This window comes from Mastigoproctus giganteus, chromosome 9 (genome assembly GCF_048544385.1).
Source record: "Mastigoproctus giganteus isolate SK-2022 chromosome 9, ASM4854438v1, whole genome shotgun sequence".
NCBI lineage: Eukaryota > Metazoa > Arthropoda > Arachnida > Uropygi > Thelyphonidae > Mastigoproctus > Mastigoproctus giganteus.
Window position 1 is genome coordinate 136299700 of NC_143583.1, and position 8127 is coordinate 136307826.

Genomic DNA, 8127 nt, shown 5'->3' on the forward strand with positions numbered 1-8127 from the left:
GTGCTGCAACTTATGTTTATTATTTTTTGTGTTTTCCAGATATAATCTTATAATACCTGATAATCAATGGAATCAGCCATAGAAGTGCTACGAATGTAGTAAGTTAATTTAGTTTTTCTTGTGGGTTTAACTTAGTTGTGTCCGTTCTTGTACTCTACGTTGTCCGCTACGGATCTCACCACGCAGTCGCCGTAGCGATAATTTAGGGGAGGCGGCTGTCTTTTAGTTAGCTTCCCACAACTACAACTGAGTTTTTACTGGGGAGGGGATTCTCCCTGTGAAATTTGCATAGTACTTGTACTTCAAGATACTATGCTTACTTCCGTGAATGAACTCCAATAATGGAATTCTCAAAAAACAAAAACTTCGATGGCCGCCATATTGCATCGGTTAGTGTTATTACTGTAGTGTCTCGTGGTCGGAAATAAACTGAATGCCGCTAATAGAGCAAATTAAACTGATTGGAGGGTACCTGTTACAGTTCCTACTTCCTCAGCGGTTGGAGCATACCTGTTACAGTTCCTACTTCCTCAGCGATAAGCAATATGTCTGAGGAGAAAAACAAATTTGGCAACTCTGTAGTCGTGCTGTTGAAGGCTGCTGAACTGGGACCTTCGGATGAGGAACTTAAAAAAAGGGAATCACTGCTTTCCCCTCAAATGCCCATTACAAGGTCTATGGCAAAGAAAAAACAAAATAGGCCTTATTTTTCAAATATCTCCATCCAAGGAAGAAATATTGGAACAGCACGAAAATGACTCTACCCAACAAGTAGAAGAGACTGACCAGCTCTACAAACCTACCTTTCGAGAGCGCATTGATACAGACACTACACATCCTAGTGTCCTTAAAAATGGTACTAAGGGTTATAATGAACCACCACCACCGGAGACAACCCCACCAATAGAGGCCGATTTAGCTGGAATCATCTTTGATATGTCCACCCTCCCCGAGGGATCCATTATGGATCACGTTTTTGCCCTCGGGTCAGAGATAGAAACACTAATGGCCAAATCGGACAATCAAATCACCACTACTCTCAGAGGAGAAATAATTCAAATTTGGGGTAAGATGGAACTCATTTTACTAAATTCCCACATTTAAAACGAGAAGGCTCAGGCCAAGTTAGAGGCCTATCAAGTAGAGTGGAAATCAAAAAACCCAGCAGCGCTCCTGCTCTTATGCCGATGCGCTGAGGAATTCAAAACCCAGTTCACCTAACATAAATAGGGCACCAATAACAAGAAAGAAGACTCTCATAAAGGAACCACACTTGATCGTTCTCAGGCCCACGCAACCAAAATCTACAAAAACTAATGAGGAAGTAAAACAAACAGTAATTACAGAATTTAGTAGGTGGTAGATGACTTCCATCAACTGGTGAAATACCACCACTTTGCTTATTGGAGGCTTGAAGTGGTGAAACCCATGTTTAGTCTCTAGAGCAAAGTTTCCGGCACCCCCCCCCCCATACTTCTCCTTCAACCCATGCACGGTACTAAGTACTGTAGGTTTTGATACCTTTCGTATTTGTGGTTTTCATAAAAAAAAAAAAAAATTGACTGCAGACTTCCAAAACACTAAGATCAAGTCAATTAGAAAGACCCGAAATGTGGGGGTAATCATAGAAACTGAATCTGGCCAAGAAGCTGCTGATATTATGAACAACCCGACGATACCAATGCTTGGGCTAATAGCTGCGCCACCAAAGAAAAGGGGACCCTTCGTTATCGTCTTTGACAAAGATCTCACCCCAACTCGGGTGCGGGGCGAGCTATATGGAAGAAATATCCAGAGAACACTCCCAGACGTCACTCCAAATTATCACTCCAAAGTACCATACAAAGTCTAGGAATGGAAACAGTGTAAACTCGATTTTTGAAATCACCCCTATTGCTTGGCAAACAGTCATTCACCAAGACAGAGTTTTCATAAACAGGGGCGGCCACCGCTTCAGGGAGCACGTGGCTGTACCCAAATGTTTTAAATGCTGCAGGTTTGGGCACACCAATCACACCTGCACCCAGGCTGCTGGAACTTGTGACCATTGTGCTGAAAAGGGCCACGAGTATAATACGTGCCCTAATAAAAAAAAACTGCCCATCTGTGCAAATTGCAAGGGATAGAAGATGCCTCACGAACACTCCATCCGTGACAACAAATGTCCGATATATTTAAAGGCCAAGAGTTTACACCAATCAAAGACCGATTATGGACCGACGTCTTAAACCATACAACACCAGCGTCCTGAAGATGTTCCAAATAAATGCACAACGGGCAAAAGCTGTAGCTGAACAGCTAAGAATAGAGGCAGATGAAGACAACTTTGATATTCTGATCTTACAGGAACCATACGCCTGTGCAAATCAGGTCAGGGGGTACCCCTCACATATAAAATTACTCAAGTTGATGAAGAGGCCCCCAGGGCTGCAATAGCAACTAGGAACCCTGACATAACTCTCACCAAAATCCCCCATTTATGCACAGGCTGGGAGGCATGTGCCCACATCATCAGCCCCCTGGAAAATTTTTATATAGTCTCATTATACTGCGGACTGGGAGTTGATATACTTCCATACACGAGGTATCTGGAGATCGTCCTCACAACTCTCGCAAATGAAAAGATCATCATCGGTGCTGACGTCAACTGCAGTTCACCTGTTTGGTTCAGCACTACGGCTGACAGGCCGAAGATCTTCTGGCTGACGATTCTAAACAGGCCGAACAACCTTCCCACCTTTTGTGATACCCTGTGGGAATCCACAATTGATGTCACCTTGGCTACGAGAATTATATCAAACTTCATCGTGGGTTGGGCCGTCCAGGATTCCTGGACCAACTCAGACCACAGGGCCATAACATACCAGATAACAAGATCCTTGGATAGAATCTCAACTCCAAGATTCACCCCTCAAATGTATGTCATCTCCAGAGCAAAATGGGACATTTTTGCGGAGAAGCTGCGCTCCTTAGCCCAGCAGCTGCAAGTTAATAACTACCATCCCACTGATCCTGATGCCTACCAGAGAAAAGTCACAAATATAATTATAGAAGCTAGCAACTGCGCCATTCCCAGGAAGAAACCCATTCCTGGTGCTGTCCCGTGGTGGTGCCCAGAACTCCAGCGCCTTCGGCGGGAGGTCAACTTCAGAAGAAGAGCCTTCCAACGAGCATGACGGTCCTGGCCAGCTGCGGAGGTAGAGGTTCTCCGCCAGCAATACAGAGAGACTAGAAATATATATACGGCTACTATCAGGAAACGCAAGCAAACATCATGGGAACAACTAGTTTCCACAACCGGAAACACCGATCCCTGGGGCGTAGTCTATAAAATCACAACCAACAAACTCACAAGAGGGGAGGTAATGACAGCAACAATAACCCCTCAAGGTACCATAACAATCTCGTGGGACAGATCCATCAATAACATATTGGATACAATTGTAACGCCGCCTTTTCTCTCCGTTATAGCGCGGGCATGCTACTGTAACTTTCACCAATATCCATACAACTTTCAAGCATGCTCCACACTAAAATGAATGTCCAGAGAGTCGGGTTTTAATGTGCTCGTCTACCAGTTTGTATTAGGACATAAACCTCAACGTGTTCTTCAATCTTATTCGTGGAATAAAATTGGCAACATCGGAGGGCGCTGTGTTCTCCACCCCGATTCTCTATTGACTTAATAGAGCCTCGAGAGTGGCCGCAAATAAAGGTTCTTTCTTAATTCGGATTCCGTGGTCCGTGTGTAACCAGAGAATGTCATGAGGCAAAATTAGCAAACAAACTTGGTTTATTAAACAACAACATTACATAACAACCTTACATATAAACATACAATAAACATAATATAACAGTATCTAGTATCAAGATAATTGTTAAGTTAGTTTAAGGGATATTTGGTTGGTACATTAAATCTGTGTATCTTCATGTAGTTAGGCAAACAACGATTCCTTTCCTTTAGATGATGACATAGATATTCTCCTATCTTAGTGTTAAATGAGTAGCAAAGGTGATTGCTGGGTAAATAGTAGAACACAATATGGTATCATTGGATAATATTACTTTACTGTTACAATCACATCAAACACATCTTGAAGCTTACTTCAATGAGAAGAAAGGTGGGTATAATATGACATACTATCATATACAATTCTATTGATTAAAATGGGGTGAACTTACCGCAAAGTTCCGAGTCACGTCGGAGCGAGGACTTCACTACCTCCGGCATCATCTTATCTCACTTCTACTCGGGGTAATACCGCTCTCTGCCTCTTTTCTCCTTACTGCTCTCGAATCAACTCGACTGCGACCACTGGACCACGGGAACTGGACCACTATCTGATCAACGAACTGGACCACTCCCTCGACGACGACTAGACAACTTCTCCTTTGTTCTCAATCTCTATATATAAGTTTGTCCCCTTTCTGCTTTTCCCTCTGAGATGCAGGTGTTCATTTGGACGGTCAGGCAAAAAGGGTTTTTGCTTGACACTTTTAGGACCTGACTCACCCAGGGACGATATTTATTAAGGGGCTGGCATATTCGTGCAGGGCTGCTTTGGAGAAGTTTATGTGACATTCACCTCTCCCCTTTTTAGCCTCCCCACTACCAAACATTCCGCTGATACGTGATTCAGTCGGCATCGGTAGTATGACTCTTACAGGGGCGACTTTTCTCACTTCAGAGTGTCAAATCTCACATTCTCTCTTTTGAAAACATGCGTCAGCCCACTGCCTGGGGAAAGATGACCACTCTCCACTAGCTGGCGGCACATGACGGGGGCGATACTGTTTCACTCGCGCGGCGTCACCTGCACACCACAGGGGGCTGCGACGCAGCCTTCTCCGTTGGGGAGGGAGGAAGCTTTACTTATACAGGCCGTGGAAAAGTATTAGCGTTACAAAGCTTACTTATTAAGATAAGTCCAAGAGGTAAAATAAAGCTATTTTACACACCTTTACCCCACCAGAAGATTTTGCGCACGTGAAAAGTTAATTTCTTGTGCCCAAAATTTTAAAGGGGTGTACGTACTCGTCGAATCGAGCATGGAGTTCTTGGACTAAGGTAAAAACACACATTTCTTCTCTTACATAATTGGGTCACTCTTTCTAATCTAAATAATATCTAAAATCAATTTATAATAACTTGTTATGTATTAAGATGGTTATCTCAGAATAATTAGTATCAAAGCAATACCGTTATATTATTTTCACATAAATAATTAATACAATAAATGTTCACATGTTTTTGGGAGTCCAAATGTTCTTAGATGTATGTATGAATGTCTCATGAATGTCTCTTGAATTCACTATTTATACATTATCATGTTCACTGCATCACCTTCTTCTGTTTGTGACAGTTGATTCAGGATACGCATAGTCTGGTTGAAACTTTTAACACTGGAACGGAAGTTCTTTGAAAGTTTCTTCTCCTGGTATGCTGAAGACGTAGCTGGTTTGTGACACTTGTCATTCGTTGTCATACAAAGTGGTGATACAACATGAAACAAAGGAACACAACATTAGTATCTGCCCTTATTTCTAATATAATTTGTCAAACACATACATATTTGTTATTAAAGACACAACACATTACCATCAATATCTAAGAACAATCCATTATATATGTACTACCATCTAATAACTTGAAAAGTTATATATTTTGATTAAATATTGATTAAATATTGATATCATATTGATTAAATATCATATTGATTAAAAATACCTTCAGATATATTCTCAAGGTTTGATAGCAAAACACACAATAAATGCTTATGAAGGTTATATTATAAACGAAATAGGTAACATACTTGACCCGTTTGTAAAGCAATGATTTTAGAAAGTGCATAGTTGATAATGACAGGTGCTACAATGCTGCCAATTATCCATACAATTAATAACAAACAACTATCTTAAAACCTACTTATTTATCTAAAAAAAAGTAATTTCCGCATACATATGATTATTTTTTTTATTTTTTTTTTTTTTATAATATATATTTATATTTTTTTTCTTTTTTTTTTTGATTTACATATAAGACCATTTCATATATAGCTGGTCAATAATTAAATTTAAGCAGTATTAGCAGTAAGTTATTAGTTATAAAATAGCCAAAAATACATGTTAGTTACAATAGGATATGGTTATAATCAATACACTCTGTTTGGAGAGAGGTTTTCTCCCCATTTTTCAATCAATAAAAGATCCTCCTGGGATACTTCTTTTCATTAGTCTAAAGAGGATCACTCCCACCATTCAGTCGAGCTGGTCTCACTACGCAGCTGGATCAGGCCCTCGGATTCTGCCCACTGAGTGAGGACACCGACCGAGTGGACCGCGCAAAACTTTTCTTGATGACCCCAAGGACATCTAAATTGGTGGTTTCGAACCGCAGGGAGACGGTCTTGAGCAGGGCAGGAGAAGTCTTTAATGTTCAGGACGGTCTTGAAAACAAGAGACTCACGGAGAAGCCGTGCCTTTTCCGAACCATCTGTGAGAATCACAGGATAGCTTCTTAGGAGTTGGGTTAGCTGAGAATCAAACTCCGGGGAAAAGAGGGTTCCTGGCTGGAGAAGGAAAGCACCATCCTGAGCATCTGCTGTAATGAAGGCAAGTTCTTCAACTGGCCCTGGCAATCTGGGATGGGGTAAGCTTGATAAACGTCGGTCTGGCATCTTCAACGTGCTGCTCCGGGGTGTGACGGGGAAGACTACCTTCAAAGGAGCTGTCGTCTTCGCGTCTCCTTTTGACCACACGCATTCTTGCTGCCTCATGTCTTCGGCAGTGCCTGGCAAGTTTTTCCGGCGTCAATACCAGCTGTGCCCTGGTATGGTCTTGGCAGGTACTCCGAGAGGGGGGAGAGGGTGCTGAATCCCTCCAAAACCAATTCACATGAGTGCCGAGGAAGATCCTCAGGCAACTCAACACATACCCCCATAATTTGGTTATTGCTGAAACTGTGAGTGGGAAGAAACAAAGAGAAATAGGTGTAAAATTAATCTCTGTTTTTTTTTTTTATTTATTCTCCTCACTCCTTCCTTTTAGACAAAAATTTGCTTCATTTGTACTTCTGTTCACCTCTTATGTTGGAATCAAGCAGGAGGACATTTGCTGTCATTTACTCTTCACATTCATACTATCCATTTACTGTTCACATTTTTAATCTTCTTTCATTCCTCTTCACACATAGAATTTTAATTTTTTAACTAATATTATCCTTATTATTTATTATTATTTGCGAAAACAAGCTAAGCATGTCGAGACAATAAATGATCCTAATAAGGCCATAGAAAGGAGTATAATAGGTATTTTTATCCAAGAAATGAGGCCTCCATCCATTAATTGGTGGAACCACACTGTCCATGGCGACAGTCCCGATGCGTAACTTGCTATGTGTGAAACTTGTGAAAAGTTTGGGTGGTTTACTTGTAATGCTGGGTCTTCTAAACAGAATTCTATGTCCTTACAAGCTGTAATAGTTCGTGCGACTAGGCACAAGTTCTCATTATGACATTTAATATCGGTCTTGAATTGAATAGTGTATGTACCAGTTTCTTGAGTTAACTTAACTGATCTTGTGGCCACTAATATGCTTTGAAAGTTTACTGTAACTGTTCCAGAAAGACATGTCGAAAATGCTTGAAAAGTAAGTGTAGCCAGTGTATCACATGTAAAACATCCAATCGGTTTGGTAACCTCATCAACAAACTTTGGACATACTGTGTGTGTTTCCAAGTAAAATTCGAATCCGAGAAACGACAAGTCTAAGGTTAATGGAGCTGATTGCAGCATTTTTGATGTGAGCCTACCAGAAGGCTCAACTTCTAGCTGATGAGAAACTTGCGTTTTGGGGAGCTTATTTATTTTGCTGGCTACCATTTGTTCTAAAAAAGACTCGCTTTTTTGACAACGAACTTTCTCTTCATAGTATTGACACTGTATCATTCTGTCATCAAAAATAAAATGTTTTGACACACTATAATTCGCTTGTACGTCACCAATCTCTCCGTATTTTGGTCGAGATATCAAAGCTGCTTGGTCTAAGTAGGCTTCAGTACTATCACCAACTCTCAGTATTAAATGGCGTTCGAGAATGTCGGTGGGTTGATCAAATGCTCCTAAAAC